Source organism: Camellia sinensis, chromosome 9 (assembly GCF_055761805.1).
Source record: "Camellia sinensis isolate YWXY chromosome 9, ASM5576180v1, whole genome shotgun sequence".
Lineage (NCBI taxonomy): Eukaryota > Viridiplantae > Streptophyta > Magnoliopsida > Ericales > Theaceae > Camellia > Camellia sinensis.
In genome coordinates, this window is record NC_138969.1 from 161586512 (window position 1) to 161610937 (window position 24426).

Here is a 24426-nt window from a genome sequence, read left to right on the forward strand (position 1 = left end):
AATGCCATTGAAGAGGAAGGAACTTCCCTCCATCCAAACGCGTGGTGAATCAAAGTCAAAGGCTAACCTACTTAAACAATGAGCCACAAAATTGCTTTCTCTATAAACATGCGAAACCGATGAGGAATGGAATTGCAAGAGGAGTGTCTGAGCCACACCCACGAAATGACCATAACCAAACAAATTTTCCGCTTTTTCCTGGATTGCAGACACCATGTTGAGAGAATCGCCTCCAAGTTGAATATTATCCAAACCCAAATCATACCCAAATTGAAGCCTCAAAAACTAAACAAATAAGTCTTCAAATTTTAAAAGCATGATAGTGATTCAAAATTTCAAACAATGAATTAAAAGTGATAAAAAGATATGGATAATGTTGTAAAAATAATAAAATTATTTGAGTTTGACTCGTGTTCAATTTGTTAATAGTTTGTTTGAAATAAATTCATTAGATAAATAAGGTAAAGCACATTAATTTTTATTTTTTTAAAACTCAACTTGATAAATTTATCTATATTATAAAAAAAAATATTGAGAATAAATTATTTTAATAATTTTTTAATTTTTTACGAAAAAATTTGAAATAAATAAAAAGAGTCATGTGACAATTTATAATGACTTTTTAACTAAAAATGAAAGTTCATAAGCCAAGCCTTTGTGATAAACTCCATTAAAGTTGGTTAAAGATGGAAACAAATTTAAACTAGTTAAATCTTTGGAACTAAATTCAAATATCCTATTAATTTGATTCAAACTATGTTTGACTTGAATGGTTTGGGTTAAAATAGTTATAAAAAAATAAAATAGACTAAAAAATTAATAAGACAAAATGTCACATTCAAATCATAATCATTTTATTTTATCTCTCACAAAAGTCAAAAAAGTTAAAAAATTCATTCTAAATGAGACTTTTTAACCTAAGTTAAAATAGTCAAAAAATCACATCCCGAATGAATGCTCAATTTGTTTACTACTTGACATTAGAGAGAGAGAGAAATGATATTAAAAATAAAAATAAAAAAATATCTAAAATAGCCATGTACCCGATCAATATGAATGAATGTTAAAATAAAATAAAAAAATAAAAAATTAGTCTCTATTTGGCAATAGCTAAATATGTCATTTGATTTTTTGTAGTAATTTTTTTTTTTTTAAATTATGTCAAAATTTTTTACTTTCTAGACTATTTAATTTAGAAAGGAGACTCTGTTTGTTTAGAAAGAAATGTATGATAGAAAATAAAAATAGTAGAAAGTGAAGTGAAAGATAAGAAAAAGAAATGAAAATTTATTTTCTTGCATATATTTGAATAGATAAAAAAAATTGTAAGGAAATGATGGGAAAAAATGTAATTACTGATAGCAGGAAGTTGTAGAGAAAAAATATGAGTAAGAAGGAAAATAAAATAAACCTTGTCAAAATTCGTAAAAAAAATAAATTTTTCTTTATATTTTGCAAGAAATTGTTAACCTAACTAACAAGTTAATTTGAATTGTACAGAAAACTATAGTTTCATTACTTTTTAAGACTCTCTATTTAAACAAACACATCACTTTTTTGTATTATCTAACTAACCTGAGTCAAGAGAACTTGTGAGAAAATGAAACAATCAAAGAAATTTAGCTTCGTTTGGCTAGGGCTTTTGGAACTAAAAAAACATAAAAAGATAAAATATGTTAAATAAGTTAACAAGACAAAATGTCATATCCAAATTATAATCATTTCACTTTTTCTCTTATAAAACTCAAAAAAACAAAAAAAAAATAACATAAACGAACTTTTTAGTCCCAAACTAAAAAAAATTCAATTCAAAAAAATCAATTAAAAAAACTCTACCCAAACGACAACTGACTCAAATGTTCAAATTCCATCAATATCTTTGTTAATAAGACACAAACAACATACTTGAGAGGATAAAATTAAATAAAATGGAAACTCAATACATGATGTGTAACGGCCCCAAAATGCTTATCACAATTATCTTAATGGAATTATGAGTTAATATGATTTAATTTGGAACTATCTGTCTGAATTGGGAAAATATTTGTTGGAGCTACAACTTCAGACCTGAAATTGACGAGCTTAATGGGCTCAGAAACTGGAATTGAGTTCATGAATAGACTAATGGGAATTTTTAATACCATTTGGGAAGTATAATTGAAAATTGATTTCGTCTGATTTACTAAGTTATGTTTGGCTTCATTTTTATACGATTATATGTATATATGAGATATGAGCTCATTTGAACTCATACTTATCCACTTAGACCCAACAAAAATTATAGAGAGAGAGAGAAAGAGAAAGTTCTAGAGAACACCAAGGAAGAGAAGAAGGAGAGAGCTTGAAGAAGAAGGAGGAAGAGGAAAGCTTTGACCTCCATTAATCATCCATCTAAAGTAAGACTTCACTCCTAATTCCTTGAATTTGAGACATCTCCATGCCTATCCTCTTGAATTTAAGCTTAATCAAGAAAGCATCATGCATCTTTAAAAGGGGTTTTGTGATGTATGAGGTGGAATACCTATATGAACATGCATGGCTAGATTTGTAGGAGTTAGTTCAAGATCTTGACATACAAGGCATGAGTTCATGAAAGTCTTGTGCATACACTTGCTCTCTTGCATGGTTCTTGAGATTTAAAGAGAAACCCCTAGATTTTGAGAATTGGGACTAAAGTATACATATTTTATTATTTTACATTTCAAGTCTAAGTTTGATCTTTTACGTGGCAATTGGGTTTTGATATGAAGTTCTAATTTTTTTATTTGATGTTAGAAATTGTTTATTCAACTTGTTTTGAAGAGTTTTGAGCTTTGAATTGCATGAAAATAAAGTTAATTTTTGCAAAAGAATGAGTTCCCCTCCAAGCAGATTTTTAGACTGAAACTATACCCAGACCGCTTGAGCGGCCTAGGCCAGTGCTTGAGCAACCAATCCCTTTTTGGCCAAAATTGTATTCTAAAATCACCGCTCATGCGGCCAAGGCCACCGCACGTGTGGCCAAACAGGGCACTATTTCTGGTTTTGTTTTCTTTCCATTTTCTGATTTCCAGGCCTTCATTTATAGGGTTTTCACGTGAAATTTACATTCATTAGCATCTTATAAGCATGATAGAAATTAAAAGAATCAAACGAATGAGTAACGGATAATTGAATAGAACCGACTGAATGAATAAGAGTTAATGTAAGAAATGCCAAGCCATGTTGGCCACTTAAATGTGTATAATGATAAGATATGTGTTATGCTATGCGCATTGTGATTATAGGTCGTGAGTCGAGGACAGCACAACTGTTTCTGGAAGCCACTGTGAGTAACAACTTATATGTATTTTCTGATCGACATGATATGCTTTGTTGAACGTTCTTTCCTGAAATAAATGAATGATTGTCTATTCTTCTGAAATGTAATGTGGCTTCCTTATGTTCACGTGGCCCTTACCCGAGGGTAACAATACCATGGTTTATATTTATATGTTCACATGGCCCTTACTCGGGGGTAACTATATCGCAGCCTATGTTCATGTGGCCCTTGCTCGGGAGTAACAATACCGTAGCTTATGTTCACGTGGCCCTCGCCTAGAAATACCATGGCTATATGTGCACAGAAATCTCTAACATGGATGTACTGGAACCACCGTACTGTTATGCTAAGGGAGGTACTGGCATAACTGTTTATAAGTACGGACATGACTATCCACAAGTAACGGTATGACTATTTACATGACCTGATAAGATATGCTATAAAGTTCTAATTCAAGAATCACTGATGACCTGAACTGTTTGAATTAATGATTTGGGACTTCATTCATTAACCATTTACCTTGTTCTTATTTACTAGGTTTTAACTCACTATTTTTATATATATGTATAGGTGAGCGTTCTGGAGGGCAGGTCTAGAAGAGGTCTTTAGCCGAGCTACCGTTTTGAAGCCTACCAAGTTGTTTTGAGTGCCTCCGAGTTGGGGCTAGGCCTGGAAGTACGTTGTCAAACTTTTGACCTTGATGTACACTTTTGATGCGTGTAAATGATATGTATCGATATGTGGTTAAATTAACGTTTATATGTGTATGTGTAACAACCACATCATGTATTATGATTAGTACTTAATTAATTAAAAAGATTTGAATTTTAATTGCCAATTATTCTAATTTAATCTGGGATTTATGAAAATTATGGAGATTGATTCATATATGATTTTATTGAGGATTTATTTTGGAATTAGAAATTGAAAGCCTAAATGGTTCCAGAAAGTACAAATGGTAAATTGAATTATTTTAATTTCGAGTCTCGGACCATATGGGAGTTTAATTAAATAATCGATTCAGATTTATAAAATTGAGATTTGATTAATTGGATCTGAATTGGAGTTGATTAAGTTATGAAGATTGGGAATTAAGATGATTATGAATTAAATTCATTTATGATGTGCCTAATTTGAATATGTAATTTATTAACGAAATTTTGAGTCCGAGAAGAAATTGAAAGCTTAAATGATTTAAGAAACCAAAATTGAGGATGGGAATAAGTTTAATTTGATATTTGGAGCCTTTTGAGAGTTTGATTAAAAATCTGATTCAGAATGATGAATTTTAATATAATTAATTGCGCTCCAAATGAAGTCAAATTAGACAAATTAAATTATGTGGAGTGTATAACTAGTTGTAATTAATTTAATTATGTGTTAATTGAGATTTATTAAGACTAAGTGTTATTTAATTAAATTAATCTTAACCATAAATTAAATTGTAGAATGATTTAGAGTTTGAAGATCTATATATATATATATATGGGTGTGTGTGCTGAGAAGTGTGTGTGTGTTGGTGAGTCCAAGAAGTAAAACTTCACTTGGCTCAAAACAAAATTTGGGAGAAGTAAAGAAAAAGAGAGAGAAGGAACAGCCGAGAGAGAGAGATTATGTTTGGTTTGCATTTGGGAGATGAGTTTTAGAAAAAAATTTCTAAAAAATTGTTTGGTTTGAGTTTTTCTCAAAAAAATTTCAAAATCACTTTCTCACTCTTACACATCAATCAATCACTTTTTCTCTCTCCTCTCTCCTTCTCAATCACTTTTTCTACTCAAATTCTCTCAAAATATCAAATCATTCCAAACTCCCAAAGAAACAACTCTCCCAAAATATACAACCAAACAAACTAAAAAAAATTCTAAACTCTCTTCCTAAAATTTTTTTCAAAAACAACTCTTCCAAAAACAAACCAAACAAGCCCTATGTGTTGTCTGCTGGAAACAAAAAGAAGGAAAGAAAATTGAACTCAAGAAAGAAAGGCCAAGGGAAAAAAGTAAGGAAAGTGAAAGGAAGAGAAAGAAAAGCTCAAGAAAATTGAAAGAGATGAAGAAGATCTAAAGGAAAATCAATCATAATATCTGAAATTAAAGTTTAAGGTATGAAATTTATACTTAATTTTTGTAGAATCTTCACATTACACTTGGAATTAAAGATGAAATTGGAACCAATATCATGTAATTAAAAAGGATTAGCAAGAAGATGAAGAAAATTTTAGTTGAGTGTAAGGTTATGGAAATAAATATGGAAATTGATTATTTTTGGTTTGTTGTTGAGTTTCTTGCATGAATTTGGGTCTCATTTCTACATACATGTAATGTAATTTAAGAGTTTGACTCAAATTAAATATATTTTGGAACATCTATGACTTAAGGAAATAAGTTTGAAAAGTAGTTAGTTTGAGTTTGATTTTGTCATTCTTCATAAATTTGAAACTCAACCTTACATGCATCATGGAATTTTAAGGTTTTGAGATTTTAATTCATGTTTTATGAGTTTGAATTTGGATTTGATATGAGGAAAATTAATAAAAATCTAAATTAGAGCAATTCAATATTTTAATTATGGTTTGAGCTTGATTATGTAGAATTGGTTGGATTTTGATAAATATTTCATGCATGCAAATGATTTTCTAAGAAGTTTATAACTTTAAATTCATGTTTTGAAGAAAAATAGAAAGAGCTTGAAGTCAATTTTATGTAATTAAAAAGAAAATAAGGAATTGGAGCTATGTTCAAATTTATGAAAATTAATTTAGAAAGTATTTGAATTTAGTTGTCATGAGTGTTTAATAGTTTTGGAAGATCAATTTATGTTTTAGAATTTGTGAGTTTGAAATTGGGCTTGATATGAAGAAAATGAATTAAATTTAAATTCGGACAAATATGGAAATATATTGTAATTTGTATTTGAGAGTCAAATATTAGTTTGATTTTGATTTAATTTTATACATGCAAATATTTTTTAAAGGGCCTTATAGATTCAATTTTAAGTTTCATGAAACAAAGAAAGAATTGAAAGACGATTTTTAAGCATGAAAGCCAAGGTCTAAATTTGAATTAAAATCATGGATGGAATTTTGAAGTATAAGTGGAATTAACTTTAAGTATATGTAATTGAGAATGTTTTTGCATGTTTGAGTGAGTCATGCGTGAATTTGGAGCCTTGGTAATGTGTTTTGAAGTTTAAACAACATTATGGAAAACTCAGAATTCGTCACCATTGCTCGAGCGTAGAATGCAAGCAACCAGTATTTTTGCAGACCAAGGGGTCTGCTCGAGCGACCAATGTTGCGTTCGAGCAAAGAGTCCTGTTTTAGAAAATTTTAAAAAGTAGTTTCATATTTCGATTTTCGTTCTCTTTTACTTCCAAGCATTCTAGACATGATTTATGACTCAATGAAGACTAATAAGCTAACAATCAATATAAATTAGTTGATTAAAGAATAAGTCATTAACTTAATAGTAATTGTTTAAGAAAAGTAAGAAATTGATTTATTTAGAAAATAATGATTTAGTAATGAAAGAATACGTTAAATGAGAACCCGATTCATGTGACTAAAGAAAGAATAAAGCGTGGTAGAACTTCGGACTACTTAGATAGAAAAAGACAAGAAAAGTCAAGTTTGATCAAGGAATTGATATTGTGTTTCAATGTGTATATGTTATGTATTTGTGTAGGTCATGCGCTATTGTTTTCCTGATTTATCTGATCTGTCCAATTTGTCTGATCTGCTTCTACAACTATCTGTGAGTAATAACTCTGTAAAGTTATGATTAATTATAAGTATTCTCTGACTGATATGATACGATCTGTTTTCTGAAATGTTATTTTATGAATCATGAATGAATGTTCATTGTTTTGAAATGTATTTGTGGCATCCTTAGTTCACGTGGCCCTTACTCGGGGATAACAATACTGAGGTCTATATTCACGTGGCCCTTACCTAGGGATAACAATACCGAGGTCTATATTCACGTGATCCTCGCCCGGGGGTAACAATACTGTGACTTACATTCATGTGGCCCTCGCCTAGAGATAACAATACCGTGGCTTATATTCACGTGGCCCTTGCTTGGGGATAACAATACCGAGGCCTATATTCATGTGGCCTTCGCCTGGGGGTAACAATACCATGGCTACTTACGCGCAAAATAAGGACCTTTATGGTCGTCGGTACCGACTATACATGTAGGTCTTAGGACCAAGTTGATATGATAGCTAATAGATGTACCATATATGATCTTATGTAAAATCTGAATATGAATATGTATATGAATCTATTTCTAATTTGAAATGTGAATATGCATAAGACTCTGTTTCTGATATGAACTCTAATTTCTAACTCTGTGATGGAAATCATTCATTAAAACCCTTTACCTTGTTACCTTGTTTCTGAGACAATCTTGGTGATGACGGACACGTGACCTTTGGCACGAGTCATGGGTTTCCTAAATTTCTCCAAAATAAAATATTTAAGTGGCAACTCTGTATCTGGCAAAGCAGTCTAATTTTGACATTTTTTATTCAAAATCGATTTTCCAAAAGATTTGTCGGATTTGGACTCTTTGGTGTTTATCAATTTCACATTGCATTTGTGAGATTAAATTCAAAATTGCAGGTGTCCGAACTGTAGAGCTTGTTCTGAGCTTCCGAAAGGAGATGCGGAAAAGTCGAGCTACATAAACCCATAGGGGCAGGTTTGGGTCGTGACAGTATGTGTTTGTTCATATTTGTTCATATAGATGCACAGCTCGTTGGACCATTGGTATTTTTGTATAATGCTTCCGCTAGCCCCGATTATTGTTGATTGCACATGAAGGCCTTTAGTAATCTCGGATTACTGGCCGGTTACGATACTAAACCTATAGGGGCGGGTTTAGATCGTGACAGAATGATATCAGAGTATGAGTTAATTTACCCACACACGTGTCCAGTTGAGCTATAGGAAGGGTAAGAAATGTAGAAAAGAGTAAGAAACGTGTGCATTTATATTTCAAGTATATAAAATACAAATATGTAAGATAAGATATGGATTCATGATCTTATATGATTATGAGAATGAAAGTTATATGTACTTGTGTTATGCTACTTTTGATATGGAATATGACTTATATGGAATACATGTGGAAGTATGATTAGTGTTTTAACATGACTATGAAGTTTATGTAGCCATATGTATGATTCTGACCTTATTATTTATGCGAATATAAGATATGCATATGGACAAAGAAATTATGAGAATTAATAAGTAGTATGTGCGACTAAATGTGCAACTCTATTTGTTTATATCCTAACGTGACATGATGTGAACATTTTTAAATAGTTTTTTTTTTTTTTTTGATGTCATTTTTTTAAAATGGTTCAGTCAGTACTTTTTGCACCACACACTATCTTCATGTCATGACTTTAAAAGGTTGGCACTAAAATCTTCTTATCATTTTAATTGGATGGGAATACCATGATGTGGGTATGCTATCTTTTATTAGTCTAATTTAATTAACAAAAATGTTTAAGGCCTCTTTTTTTTTCACATTCCCTTTGACCCCCTCTCTTTCTTATTGATTGGATTTTCTTTTTTTTCTTTTTTTTTGTTTCCCTTGTCCTCCAATCACCACCTGCCACGTGTGTGGGGGGTGGTGGGGGTGGTGATTGGAGGGGGTTTTCATCACTCCTCTTTAATTAAAAGGTGGATTCCAAGGTAGACTTGAAATTTCTCAAATAAATAAATTTTGAAAATTGGTTGAAATTTTGAATATTTTTGTTTGCCTCCACAATTGATTTTTTAATTTTTAATTTAAAGAAAGTAGAGTGGAAGAGAAGGAGAAGGAGAAGGAAAAGGAAATGGAGACACAATTGCCAACTATCCAAAGTTTCAACCTTGATTGTCACCTTATCCATTTGGATTGCATTCAGAATTTAAATTTATAAAAATAAAAATAAAATTGTAAGGGAAAAAAAAAATTTGAGGAGAAAAAAATATTAAAATTTAACTTTTATTTTTTCTTTTTATTTTCCTTCACAAATCAAATATCCAAACACACACTTAAGAAAATTACACATCATGCTTGAAGCATGGGAGGCTCAAATCACCATGGATCCTTTAGAGTGTTTTTTTTTTTCTAAAGTTTCCTAAAGTGATGTATTGTGTGGTTGAGATTTAATGCTAAAAAATTGATGTGACTTGTTATTAAATCTTAACCACACAATGCACCACTCTAGGAAATATTAGGAAAAAAAAACTCTAGAGGATCCTTGCTCGGCTGAAATACCTTGCTTGTGGAATACTTAGGCACCGTTTGGGAAGAAGAATATGGGGTTTTTTTGGCTATTTTAGTCACAAAAGACAAAATAGGCTATTTTGGCCATAAAAAACAAAACATCACATTCAACCCATAATCATTACACTCTTCTCTCACAAAAAAAGTCAAAAAAGCCAAAAAATTCTTCCCAAACCAAACTTTTTAGCCCAAGTTAAAATAGCTAAAAAAACCAAAAAGTCAACCCACTTCTCAAACCAACCCTTAGCTTATTCACAAAGAAAGTCTTTCAGAGAGAGAGAGAGAGAGAGATCCGAAAAAATAAAGTAAAATTAACCAATACTTGATTAGTATGTCTATCATAAGGCGCACCGAATTTATCTTTCTCTGTGGATCTACATAAGTATTTAAATTTCTTTTTAATTTTGAACCTTAAGCTTTAATTGTGTGATTACAACCTCCAAAATCTTTTCCCACTCATTTACTTAAACCCATATCAAAATGAGTTTTGCTCTTTGTTTTTTTTTTTTTTTTCAAATCAAGGGAAAATCAAATGTTTACACAGATTTTACTAAGCTTTTGTTTTTTTGCCTTTTACTTGAATTTATACTTCAATCAAAGTTTGCCTATTGAAGTGTTAGTTTTTACTAGGGGTGTCCGCGGTTCGGTTTGGGACGATTTGCGGTTCGGTTTGGGCCCGCCCGCATCTATGCGGTTTGGAAAAAAGTCAACCCGCAACCGCCCGCAATGCGGTTTGCGGTTTGTGCGGATAGGGTTCGCGGACGTGCGGGCGGTTTGCGAATTGAACTTTTTTTCCAAAAATTTATTTTTAAACCTTTTTTTTTTCCCCCATTTTGTCAATCTTTATTTTGGAATCTTTTTTTTCACAGATTCAATTTCACAGATTTAATTCCAAAAAACAAATTATACAGACACAGATAGATTTAATTCCAAAAATTAAATAGCAGATTTAAAACAGATTTAATACAGATTCAATACAGATTTAAAACAAATTAAATAGATTCCACAAATAGATTTAAAACATATTCAATACAGATTCAATACAAATTAAATAGATTCCACAAATTAAACAGATTTCAAACAGATTAATTCCAAAAACAGATTTAATGTCCTCCATCAACAAATAACATAAATAGATCTATCTATCAACTGATTCTTCAAACCAATACCACATTAATGAACAGATTCAAAATAGATCTATCAACTGATTTTCCAAACATAGACAGATCAAAGATTGGGGAGACTGAGAGAGAGAAAGACAAAGAGAGAGAGGCTTACTTGCGATCGGTGCGATGACAGAGTCAATCGATCGGTCGATTTTGTGATGAGAGAGAGTCGATCGGTGCAGTAGATGCAAAGCCAAAGAGTGAGAGACCGTGAGATGAGAGAGTGAGGGAGGGAGACAAATCAGAGACACAAAGATCGGGGAGAGAGAGACATAGACAGAGACTGAGATTCAGAGAGGAGCTTACCTGTGAGGTGTGCGATGAGGTCGATCGGTTGATCGGTCGATTAGTCCATCTTGCGAAGATAGAGAGAGTGGATCAGTAGGTGTAGGCAGTGGAGATGAAAATCGTGAGAATGAGAGACACAGAATGAGATAGATAGAGTGAAAGATAGATAATATTGATTAGGGTTTTCTTTTTTGAACGGTCGGATTTGAAGGAAAAGAAAATGGGGTTTTTTTTTTTTAAACGGTTAGCTTAGATTTGAACCAAAAAAAAAAAAGTGTTTTAGGCGGGCGAGTTGGGCGGGTGCAGGTTAAACCCGCAACCCGCAAATTACATAAGATCCAAACCGCACCCTACCCTAATGTGTTTGCGAAACTGCCCATATGTGCGCGGTTCGGATCGGGTATGGCGGTTTGGGCGGTTCGGATAACCCTATGCCCAGCCCTAGTTTTTACGCAATTCTTCAATTAAAAGCTGGAGATTGCCCTTTACTCAAAATTTTACTCAAATTTAAGTAAAAATCTTACTTGATATGAACTATTTTAATGTACAAACTCATATTTACTAATAAGTTTAAGTAGAAGCTTTACTAATGGTAGAGTGCCAAATTTAACAGGCACAAAATAACCTTAACAATTTTGAGTACACATTTGAGTCTCACTTGATTTGGGTAAAATTCAATTTTTAATATAATTTTGGGTTCAAGAATAGTGTGTTTTGAGTGATTTTTATTCAAATTAAAATTTGATATAAGTTTGAGTTAAGGACAGGGATATGCCTATAACTCAAGCTAATTACTTATTATATTTAGGCTTCATTTGTCAATTATATATTTTAGTCAAAAAAATCACTAAAGTTGTCACATCATGAATCCTATAAATTGTCACATTACTCTCTCTATTTTTTTTGCATATCTTTGCATAAAAAGTAAAAAAAATTACTAAAATAGTCTATTTCCAAACGATGTCTTAATGTTTGCAATATTTTTAGTTTTTTTTTTTTTAAAAAAAATAACTTATTACGAAAGTGCAATACATTTGGTTAGAACAACTCAATACTCAATCCAAAACATTTTTTTGGTAATGAATTCAGGCAATCTAAGCCTAATCTGAATTGCTTGAGATAAACTTAACCTAATTGCCAAGCGGTCAAGCCATGTTGGACTCAACTTAAACAAATCTCTCTACACAAGAAAAACTAGCAATCCACAAATTCACTTATAATGATGTGATAAAGGAGTTTAACTTATATACCTGAGTGTGTGATGAATCGAAAGCTAACGATTATTATGCCATGTCATTGTAGATCAAATTAGAAAAAGTATTTTCTTCATTCTCCAACATTTTTCTCTCAAAACTTTGACTTGTGCTTGAATAAACTTTCAACCCCGATCAAAATAGTTTGACTTGCAGCCCTAGACAAAAAGCTCACTTGTACCCTCATTCATTTACTATTATTTTTTCCGTTTTATATTTATACAATACTTCCAAATAAATAAATACCTTTTCCAAAAACGTAATGCCTCATAAATTGAAGAGTTATATTGAAGTTTTGTACAAAATCATATGTTTGGAAATTGGAATGGGCCATTCATTTAGAATTGAATAGAAAAAACTGAAGTTCTGCTTTACTACATAGAACAAGTTATTCCATAATGGGCCTTTTGGGCCAGAGTTTGGTATTTTATTATGAAATTTTATCTTTCAAAAAGCACTTGTTAAGATTGAAAATGTATTAAAAAGTGTTTTGGAAAAGTGTAAAAGGTTCAAAGTGTTATAAAACTCATAGAAATTGTTTTGAATTTAGTGAAAATTGTCTCGAAATTTACCTGTCATTTTTTTGTGCCTCATACTATTTGTTAACCGGACACTTATTCTATATACGATATCAGTTTGTCTTTAATTCAAATTTAAACTAGACCGAACAATTCAAAAATCAAGATTGTGACATGTCATTATCTTTACGGCATATGAAGGCTTAGATTTATCCATTTATTCACCCATATCAATATTTTTTGGGTTAGTTAGTGTATATGGACCTAATGTTGAACGTGTAAGTGGGTCAGCAAATTTAAACATTTGTTTTTCATAATATTGACATGTCACAATCTCAATGTCCATGTTCGTACAACTTAGGCCAATTATTATTAAAATTAAAATCGCAAACAATCTCATGGACAAATTTAAAATTATAATTTAGTGGGATGAATAAAGATATACAGTAACAATTTTTTTTTAAAAGAAAATATAAATTATATCATCAATTTCTATTTATATAAGAAATAAAAATAATATCAAAATATACACAAATAAACATATTTTCTTATATCCACACTGAATTCAAGTAGAGAATTCTATTTTCATTTTTTTTGTTTAATTTAACTATTAAAGAAAAAAACAAAGGGACTCTTGTTAAATAGATTTTTTCGAGAATCAAAAGTATTCATAAATGTAAATTTAAAGAGGTAGCCAGGAAAAATAGTGTGGTAATTTTGTATTTAAACATTTTAAAATTATTCTTCATAAAACACATACTCACAAGATGGGATCTCATATATATATATATATATATATTGATAACTCAAGCTATTCGGATTGACTTGCTAGGTTTATTGACAACATACATTAACAAATTAGTTAGATGATTCTTTTGGGAGTTGGTAAAAAGGAATACTAAAAAAAATAGTTTATTTGGTATATTCCTAATGGAAAATGCTTGAGATCGCTAATTAGTGGTAACACTAATTATGTGGCAGTGGGGCCCATTCACTGTCATAGTGTTGCTGTGCTTTTTTTTTTTTTTTTCTTGTGCCAACTTACTAGTGACGCTTAGCATTGCCGATTCCTAATTTGTTTGACTCTTTTAATAACTTTTTATAGTGATTTTTTTGTGCGAAAAATGAGTTTGTCAAATGAGTCAAGATTGTTTGAGCAAAATAAACTATTGTAGTGAAATGTATACTGCTTAATAATCATGGCTAAGTATGGCCAAGTGTACAACACTACTATCACCATCACGACAATACTGCACATTACAACCACCACCAATGTTTGCAGTCATTGGCACTACCACCACCACTTTTTCAACTATCAATCCTATAATGATTTACTAATGTTTAGATTTGATTATTAATAATATGAATTCCATTCTATTAGTTTAATAGATATAATCAAATATGATAATGTAAATTATTATCTTATTTTTAGGTCATTTATATTGATAATAAAGCAGTGGATTGTAAATGGAGATTTTATTTCATTCAACCTTATATTTCATTATTATTTCATTTCATTTTTTCCAATCAAACATGTTCTAATATCATTGCGACTATGAGTATGAAAATAATTTTGTTCATCAATGTTTAAAAGGTGAGTAATACTATCTGTTTATTGATTGATTTTTCTAAACTAATGAGATCACTTAAAAACAATTTAGGAGTTGTTTGGGGTGTCCTAAATAACTACATTTTTTGTCTTTTTATATTAAAAAGTTGAGGAAAAAAATATGAATGTTTAGGTTAACTTTTTGACTTTTTATGAAAAAATGTGTATTGAAAAATTATATAAATAAGTGTGTAGGAAAAGATAGGGTAGGAGGCCGTACGGATTGGTAGTGGAGTCTGCCGGGTGAGTATATGAGAAAATATTGTCTCCTTCTTCAGCTTTGATTGGATGGTGTTGTTTGACCCGTGAGAGCCCACCATGGGTCTTGTTTTTCTAATCGGAACCGTGCAATGTGTAAAACTTGTCGAGTACTATATGTTTGTAAAAAATCACGTTGATTGGATATCGATAGCTATCTGATCGTGTTAGTTTTTTTTTGTTAACTGTTAACTATAACACCATCAATTTTTATACAAAACCGATTTGATCATGTAGTTAGCGATATCCGATAGATGTGATTTTTTATAGGTATATAGTACTAGACGAGTTCTACATATTGAACAGTTCAAATTAGAAAAAAGAGATCCATGGTGGATCCCACGGGCCCCACTTTACCATCCAATTATGTGAATATACACATAAATTTTTTTTTTTGTCTGTCACCGAGTTCTACATCACGTGAGTACCAATCTTGGGCCATCTACTTTATATGTATTAACATTTGCGTATTAATTTTTTAATTTTTTTTGATGAATAGTAATAACTTTTTAACTTTTTTGGATAACTTGTTGGCTTTTTCCAAGGTTGCCAAACTAGCCCTAAATCTTAATAAAAGACTAATCCAAAAAGAAATTTAGAATCCGTTTGAGAACTAGTCATTTTAGTTGGTTTTTAAAATTTTTACAAAAAAATGTACCCAAAAAAAATAAAAAAACAATGATATGATAACTTGATTTAGCTCCCCAAACAACCCCCAACACATAGCGAATTTGAGAGAGTAATTTGTGTTTTTAGAAGTTGGTAAAAAGTTGACTTTTAGCTTTTTATTAAGTTTTTTGGCTTTTTTGGAAGTGATTTGAGAAGTTGGTAAAAAGCTGACTTTTTTGATTTTGGGTTTAATATTTTTTAAAAGTGTCACATCACTCTAAATGACCAAAATATTCTTATTTTTTGATTTTTGAATTAATTAATTAAAATATTCCAAAGAGTAATTTAGTAAATTTGGATGTTGTTTTTTTTTTTGCCAAATGAGATGATTGGCGTTTTTGGGCTGGTTGGCGTTTTTGAGCTGCTCCCAAACACAACTTTTTTAGACACTTTCCAAAACGGCACTAACTAATTTTGGTATTGTCCTTCTCTACACTAGCTTACCCCGTCATACGCTTAACTTACCCTTTGCCATACTCCAAGGAATTGTCCCTCTGTACCATCTAAAAAAACAAAAAAAAATGGAATTGTCCCTCTCTACACTATTTTTTTTTTTTTAGGTAGTAAAAAAAATTCAAAATTTTTGAATTATCCACATAAAAAATTATATTTTATTTTTAATTCTAAACTTGAGCTATTCAATTATGCCTTTCACTCACATATCTTTCTATGAGTAAAATAAAATAATAATACAAAATAAAACAAACATAATAGGAGAGAGAAAAAATTACCATAAAGTGTCTGTAATTAACTCACAAAAGGTAAATCAAGATAACTTAAAAAGAATAATCACAAAATAAGTTATATGTTAATTTTGGTTTATATTTTGCTTTAATACATATTTTTGTTTTATTGTTACGTAATAGTTGGATGTGAAGATAATACTTACACTTAATTTTTAATTTCTTACATTCTCATAGATTAAAACTAGTGGTAACCCGTGCTATGCACGGGTAAATAACAAAAGGTGGTAAACAATACTAAATATGTTAAAAATTAATAATAAAATTATATGATATTAATTTACATAGGTGCTTAAAAAAATAGATTTGATTGATCTCAACCGAAAAAGAAAGGTCAGAGTGAAATACTATAAAAATATGATAAAAGTAAAAATAAATTAAGTTTGAATTTGAAGATAAACTATAAGAATATAGAAAGTGAAAATCAAATAAATCCTAAAAAAAATTGAACTTAATTGAAAAATTAAGAGTAAGAGTAGATCCGGCACATATAAGGTAAAGATTAAAAAAAATAAAAATAAAAATTATGTGTAAATGTGAAGATAAATTATAAGAATATAGAAAGAGAAATTTAGATTAATCCTAGAAAAATGAGGTAGAGGGAAATTTAGTAAATATCAAATGAAGATTGAAAAAAAAAAAATCAAAGTTGAAATTTAAAAATTCAAAAATTAGATAAGATAAACTTGATAAAAAAAACATCTAATATAGAAGAACCGGAGATAATAGTAGTTTAAAAATTAGATAAGAGTAAAATGCTACCTATAATAAAAAAAGAACTCAAAAATAAAACCATAGTAAGTTAAAAATTATATAAGAGTTAAATGCCATCTATAATTTTTTAATAAACATTTATGTGCTTAGAAGTTGATTGGCTTAGAATTTTGAAAAAAGAAGTTGATTTTTTATTTTTTTAAAAATAAACATTTTTTAAAATTTAAATTTTGTGTAGTTAAAACATAAATTTTTTAAAGTTGATTGGCTTAGAAGCTCTATGGTTTGGAGCTAGAGTAGAAGTATGTCAATTGTTTTTGATTTGCTGTATTGGTGTTCTCTTTTGCATTTTGGCTGAGGGTTTGGTTATGGTGTGCAACTTACACCTTACACCTTATACCTTACACTTACACCTTTTGTAAAAAATTAAACCTTACACTTACACCTTTTTTGAGGTTGCACACCATGTGCAACCCACTTACACCTTACACCTTACACTTACACCTTATACTTATACTTACACCTTACACTTACACTTTTTGTGTAAGTGGCACATGGTGTGCACTTGCACACTTAAGAAAACTCCTTTGGCTGATCTTGATTGGCTTCTTGCCAATCTTGGGTAAAGTCCATGCATATGATTGTGTTTTTTTTCGCGGTGCCAACCTAGAAGTATGTTATCTTATTATATAAATTTTAACTCTATTTTTAACAGTTTTTGTATTCTAAAGCTATTTAATTACAAACAAAATTCGAGGATCACTTTTTATTTTTTTAAATTTGTTTTGTGTCTATAACCTATAAATTTCGACAACTTTCGTATTTTGAAGCTACTAAATAAAAAAAAAAATTAACATCACTTTGTTTTTTGTTTTTTTTTTTAACTTCGTAGTTAGTTTTATTTTTACCTTATGTTATATGATAATTTAATCATTCATTTTAAATACAATAAAGTCTTAACCATGGAACGCGCATGACATGAATATTTCTATAGCAGTGGCACGTGAATATAAAATTCAGCAATCATAGAAAAAAAAATTCTTACCTATGATTTTTGTCTAAATATATAAAACATATTTATTCAAATTAAATTTTAAAATTTTGATCAATAATATGTAATGTGTTTAAAATTTCAATACAAACATAGTTGAGTAATGATTTTTTTTTATAAGAAATTAACCAAACTTTTATTGAAGTATTCATATATTGAATCCAATCTATTTAAAAATTACATGACATTCAATAATGTAATTGAAATTAACTATTAAATATTAATTAAGTAAAAAACATGTATATTGAGTTTTTACTCTTCCAATGTATCCAAATGCCCTTGTCTACAATTGATTTTCGTTATATATATATATATATACAAAGTATATAGTTGAAAGCAAAGTAATTTATTTGTATATTCATTAAGGATTTTGAAATCTAATCTTGTGTTTCAAATATTCCTTTTTGCAGATAACTTTTTATTGTAAAAGATAAACGTATCATTTAAAAACTTAATCCTACTCACTACATATATGCAAAGAAACAAATTTAAATTCATGAAGATCTCAAATAAAAAAATAAAAATATAAGCAAAAATATTTTAGAGCTCCTACATAATTAAGTTTATTTACGTCTGAATTTAAATTGAGTGCCCTCCTTATAAATTACAACAAAATCGAACACGTAAATTAATATAATTGAAGAACAAAATATAATAAAAAAATAAATGAGATTGCATAAAAATTTCTTTCAAACTTGTGAATGCGTTCCAAATACTCTTCTCGATTGGTTCAATTTTTCTTAAAAAAATGGGTGAACTCAAATTGCATCACAAAAGCTCTCCAATATTTTTGCCCAATTTCATATTGTCATGGAAGTAAGGTTTTTTTTTTTTTTTTTGAAATATCTTTGAGTAGGATATAAATTTGATGAAGGAATTTGAATTAGAGTTAAACTTATCTTTTATCTATAAATATTTTGAAAAAATCCTATCCATATGATATTATATATATCCATGCCCTAAGTAATTAAAAAGTGAAATAAAATATATTAAAAAAAGAGGAAAAAAATTGAAAAATAAAATGAGAGAATAATAGATGTGCCACCTCGGAAAGAGTTTAATGAAATGTTAGGATTGAGAATTTAGAGTTTTTAAGAGATCACTACATTTGGTATTTTTGCCCAATTTCATATTGTCATGGAAGTAAGGTTTTGAAATTTATAGTTTAATTATTATTATTATTATTATTTTTGAAATATCTTTGAGTAGGATATAAATTTGATGAAGAAATTTAAATTAGAGTCAAACTCATCTTTTATCTATAAATATTTTGAAAAAATCATATCCATATGATATTATATATATCCATACCCTAAGTAATTAAAAAGTGAACTAAAATATATTAAAAAAGAGGGGAAAAAATAGAAAAATAAAATGAGAGAAGAATAGATGTGTCACCTAGGAAAAAGTTTAATAACGTATTAGGATTGAGGATTTGAAATTTTTTAAGAAATCACTACATTTGGTTATATATATAGTATAGATATAGATATGAAAAATGAAATGTGATTGGCTTAAAATTGAGTGCAGATATCTCTACCTTAATTGACATTTTTTTTGTTTATTAATTTTGAATTTGTATGATTTTGGTTAAAAAATATATATTTTGAAAATGAAACCAAACTCATCCGTAAAATAGTCCTCCTTCATGCTAATTTTTCCAAATAATATACAATTGATTGACTTTACTTTTATCCTCTCAACTATTATCACCATTTATAATTATCAAATTATTTATTTATTTCTTAAAAGTTATTATTTTATTCATATAATCTAATTAGAGATAATCAATCTAGATCAATAATATTGAAAACATAATCTAATGGGCACAAAGGTAATTTTATAATTCCAATAATTTAAATCGTAAAACTAAACATTGACTTATTGGACAAGTTGTGTATACAGCCAAATTCTAGTTGAAGTTGTTCAAATTTTAAAATAATAATTTTAATTGAAATTAAAAACCTTACAAATTAAATAGATAAAATTAATAATTGAAATTGAAATTAAAAACCTTACAAATTAAATAGATAAAATTAATAATTCAACCATAAAATATAAAATAACTATAATTTAGGACAAATAAATGAAATTGGGAAAATTATAAAAAAAAATCCTAAGGGATGACCCATATAACAAAATAAATCATGAATTTTTAATTTTATCAATTTAAATTATAATATTTTGATTTGTTTTCAATTTAAATCGTTTACTTCTTTTTTTTCTTTTTAGTAAAATCATTAAAATAAATATTTTAATCATTAAACTCAACTTGTTTGGTTCTAATTGATTTTCTAAAATTTGATTTTTTTTGCTTTTCAATTTTTTTAGTGAATTTTTTAATATTTTAATTAATTTTTTTTTATTTTTTAATAGCACATGACTTAGATGCACCTAAAAAATAAAATATTTGTGAAAAAATATTTTAAAAAATCAATAAATATACAAAATACGAAAATATAATGAATTTTTATTTTTATTTTTTATATTTGGTGAATTTTTAAAATATTTTTTCATAAATATTATATTTTTTAAGTGTATCTAGGTTAGGTGCTTCTAAAATAGTAAAATAAAATCTTAAAATATTAGTTTTTTTTACTAAAAACAATAAAAGACGGAAAACAAAAATTTTCTAAAAAAATTGTTTGACTTTTTGAAGCCAAACAAGGTGAATGATAATTTAAACAGCTCACATATATTGAGATAAAAAAAAATTATTGAGCTTAGGGTTGTTTGATTCGAAAATAACTACATAGAATTGGATACTTAATCATATCAAATTTATATTCTTACTTTTAGATCACACAAATAGCATCTGACTTAATAATACACAAGACTTTAATCTTACAAAATTGTGGTATATTTAATACCAAAGGAATGTATGTATTAACAATCCGCATATAATTATCCCATAAAATTATTAATCCCATGAGATTGTTAATTGGGAAAATTAGTTTAAGGTCCTTCTCCCATTTTTAATAATGGAAGAGATCCACAGTATTATGTGTAAGGTCTCTTAACCCCCGACACCCATATATCATAGAGAAATTTGACCCCCTCAAATCAAATTACTTCTCCCTCTCTCTGCTCCTATCTCCGATGAATTCCACCTCTATCACCGGAGTTCATTGTCGTCGTCATCGTCTTCTCCAATTTTCTTTCCTTCGTCAAGCAAAGCTCAAAGCATCCTTATCCATAGATGATTTCACCGATATCGGAATCGAAGCATACCGCGATGATGGGAGTGGACAATGATATCATCACCATCAAGGCCGATGATGGAAGTGATACTATAACTTTCATGTTTTAAAGCCCTAGTAAGCTGCTTTTAGTTCTTCCTTCTCTGACTTCGTCCTCTACTGGTCCTGGAACAAGGTCTCTCTCTCTCTCTCACACACACACACAACTCATACACATACAGACATCTATATATACATAATATGGAGATGAACTGTTTGACAAAATGCTTATTTGAACTCCAAAACACATAACTATGAGATTTGATTTGACAGAACACTTCTTAGAATTGTAAAACATATAGCTATGAGCTTTGAAGTTAACCTGTTTGATAAAATGCTTCTTAGAAAAACAATCACAGAGAAAAATAATCACAATTTTCTCTGATTTGTTCAAAACACAGAGAAAATTGTAATTGCTTTTGGTTTCTAAATAGCTCAATTTTCTTTGATTTGTTCAAAACACAGAAAAAAATGTGATTGTTTTTTTGGTTTCTAAATAGCTCAATTTTCTTTGATTTGTTCAAAACACAGAAAAAAAATGTGATTGTTTTTTTGGTTTCTAAGTAGCCAAATTTTCTCTGGTTTATTCAAAACACAGAGAAAATTGTAATTGTTTTTTGGTTTCTTAGTAGCCGGATTTTCTCTAGTTTGTTCAAAACACAGAGAAAATTGTGATTGTTTTTGTTTCTAAAAAGGCTAATTTTCTCTGGTTTGTTCAAAACAATCATGTGTAATTGTTTTTGATTTCTAAGTAGTCTAATTTTATCTGATTTGTTCAAAACACAGAGAAAATTGAAATTGTTTTTGGTTTCTAAGTAGCCTAATTTTCTCTCGTTTGTTCAAAACACAGAGAAAATTGTGATTATTTTTTGGTTTCTGAGTAGCCTAATTTTCTGTGGTTTGTTCAAAACAATCACACGTGATTGTTTTTAGTTTATAAGTAATCTAACTTTCTCTGGTTTGTTCAAAACACAGAGAAAATTGTAATTGTTTTGGTTTCTAAGTTGCCCAATTTTCTTTAGTTTGTTCAAAACACAGAGAAAATTGTGAATTTTTTTGTTTTGTTTCTAAGTAGCCCAATTTTCTCTAATTTGTCAAAACACTGATAAAATTGTAATTATTTTTGGTTTCTAAGTTGTCCAATTTTCTTTGGTTTGTTCAAAACACAGAGAAGATTGTGATTTTTTTTTTTGTTTGGGGTTTCTAAGTAGCCCAATTTTCTCTGGTTTGTTCAAAACACAGAGAAGATTGTGATTTTTTTGGTTTCTTAGTAGCCCAATTTTCTTTGATTTGCTCAAAACACAAAGAAAATTGTGTTTGTTTTTTTGTTTCTAAGCAGCCCAATTTTCTTTGGTTTGTTTTTTTATTTCTAAGTAGTCCAATTTTCTCTAGTTTGTTCAAAACACAGAAAAAATTATGATTGTTTTTTGTTTATAAGTAGCCCAATTTTCAATAGTTTGTTTAAAATATAAAGAAAATTTTGATTGTTTTTTGGTTTCGTAATAGCCCAATTTCTTTGGTTTGTTCAAAACACAGAGAAATTTGTGATTATTTTTTGTTTTTAAGTAGCCCAATTTTCTCTAATTTGTTCAAAATATAAAGAAAATTGTGATTTTTTTGTTGGTTTTTAAGTAGCCCAATTTTCTCTGTTTTGTTCAAAACACAAAGAAAATTGTGATTGTTTTTTGGTTTCTTAGTAGCCTAATTTTCTCTAGTTTGTTATAAACACAAAGAAAATTGTGATTATTTTTGGTTTATAAGTACGCCAATTTTCTCTGGTTTGTTCAAAACAATCACATGTGATTGTTTTTGGTTTTTAAGTAGTTTAATTTTCTCTGGTTTGTTTAAAACACAGAGAAAATTATGATTCTTTTTAATTTTTAAGTAGTCTAATTTTCTCTGATTTATTCAAAACACGGAGAAAATTTCTTTGGTTTGGAGAGAATTTCTCTGTGAAGTCCAGAGAAAATTAGAGAAATTTACAAACCAGAGAAAGTTGCGCAAATTTACGCAAACCAAAGAAATTTGTGCAAACTAGAGAAGTTTGAAGAGAATTTCTCTCCGAAGTCTAGAGAAATTCTCTGAATTGAAATTTCTCTGGATCGATGTGTGAGGGACCTTAGACATTAAGAAAATATTAGATGTCCTTTTTGCTATAAAATCTTAACATTAGGACCCTAAAAAAAAAATCTCCTCGTTAATTCCATCACTAATAATCCACCTAATAAAAAAATTATTTTTTTTCGTTGATTTTACTTGACGGAAATAGATGAATAATTTAGATTAAAAATAAATTAAAAATTTAAATTTAAATTGATAAAATTAGAAACTTGTAAACAGAAGTCTTAATAATTAAAAAAAATTATTAATTTTACTTGACAAAAATAGATAAAAAATTTAAATTTAAAATAAATAAAAAATTAAAATTAAATGTAATAAAATAAAAAAATTCAAAATTTATTTCGTTATCGTTAAACTTTATTTATTTATTTTAAAGTTTTCCCAGAAAGTGTACTTGTATAAATAAAGTGTATAGGGGAAGAAAGTTGAGTGGATGTACGGCTGCCCTGCTGCCCTGCTGCCCTGCTGCCCCCAACATGTCTTACACATAGAATAATTGTCTCTTTCGGGGCAAAGTGTTTAAACAGTGTTGGTTGGCCTGTAGGGGTCACCATGGGTCCCATTTTAATAATCTGAACCGCTGATTATGTACAACTCGTCGAGTATTATATGTCTGTATAAACTCACGTTGATCAGATATCGATAGTTATATGATCGGATTAGTTTTTTTTAACAGTTAACTATCACACTACTCGTTTGTTTATATAATATTGATTTGATCATATAGTTAACTATATCTAATCAACTTAATTTTTTACAAGCATATATTACTCGACGAGTTCTACATATTGAACAGTTTGGATTATTAAAATGGAACCCTTAGTGGCTCCCAAGGGCCTAACATTAAAATCAAACTTTGTGACTTTACATATATGATTTTTTTTTTATGGCCCAAAAAGTGTATAATGGCCTTCCTGCTTCACAAGTACGTTTGACAGCATCCATCAAACTTTTAAATTATAAAAATATATAAAATATTTTTTTAATATTTTTTATTTGTAAATATAATTTTTTTACTTTTTATGAAACTTTTTGACTTTTTAAATTATTTTGAACTTGTCAAACTTGACCTTATCAAACTTGACCTAAAAAAACAAGAGTGTAATTTAGGAGAGAGAAATGAAAAAAAAGCCATAAAAGAGAGCTATACAAGCATGAATCCGGATCCTCGGTGCCCCTTTCCTGCCGCACAACCCTGTAGCCTCCCAAAACGAC

The 24426-nt window shown here is 29.1% G+C and overlaps 1 long non-coding RNA gene across 1 annotated transcript; it reads left to right on the forward strand.

The window, feature by feature from the left end:
- Positions 1 to 2257: 2257 nt before the first annotated feature.
- On the forward strand, positions 2258 to 3650 carry LOC114260855 (uncharacterized). Its single transcript, XR_003628744.2, has 3 exons — positions 2258 to 2396; positions 3267 to 3307; positions 3512 to 3650. It is a non-coding gene; the product is annotated as an uncharacterized LOC114260855 (long non-coding RNA).
- The last annotated feature ends 20776 nt before the right edge of the window (positions 3651 to 24426 follow it).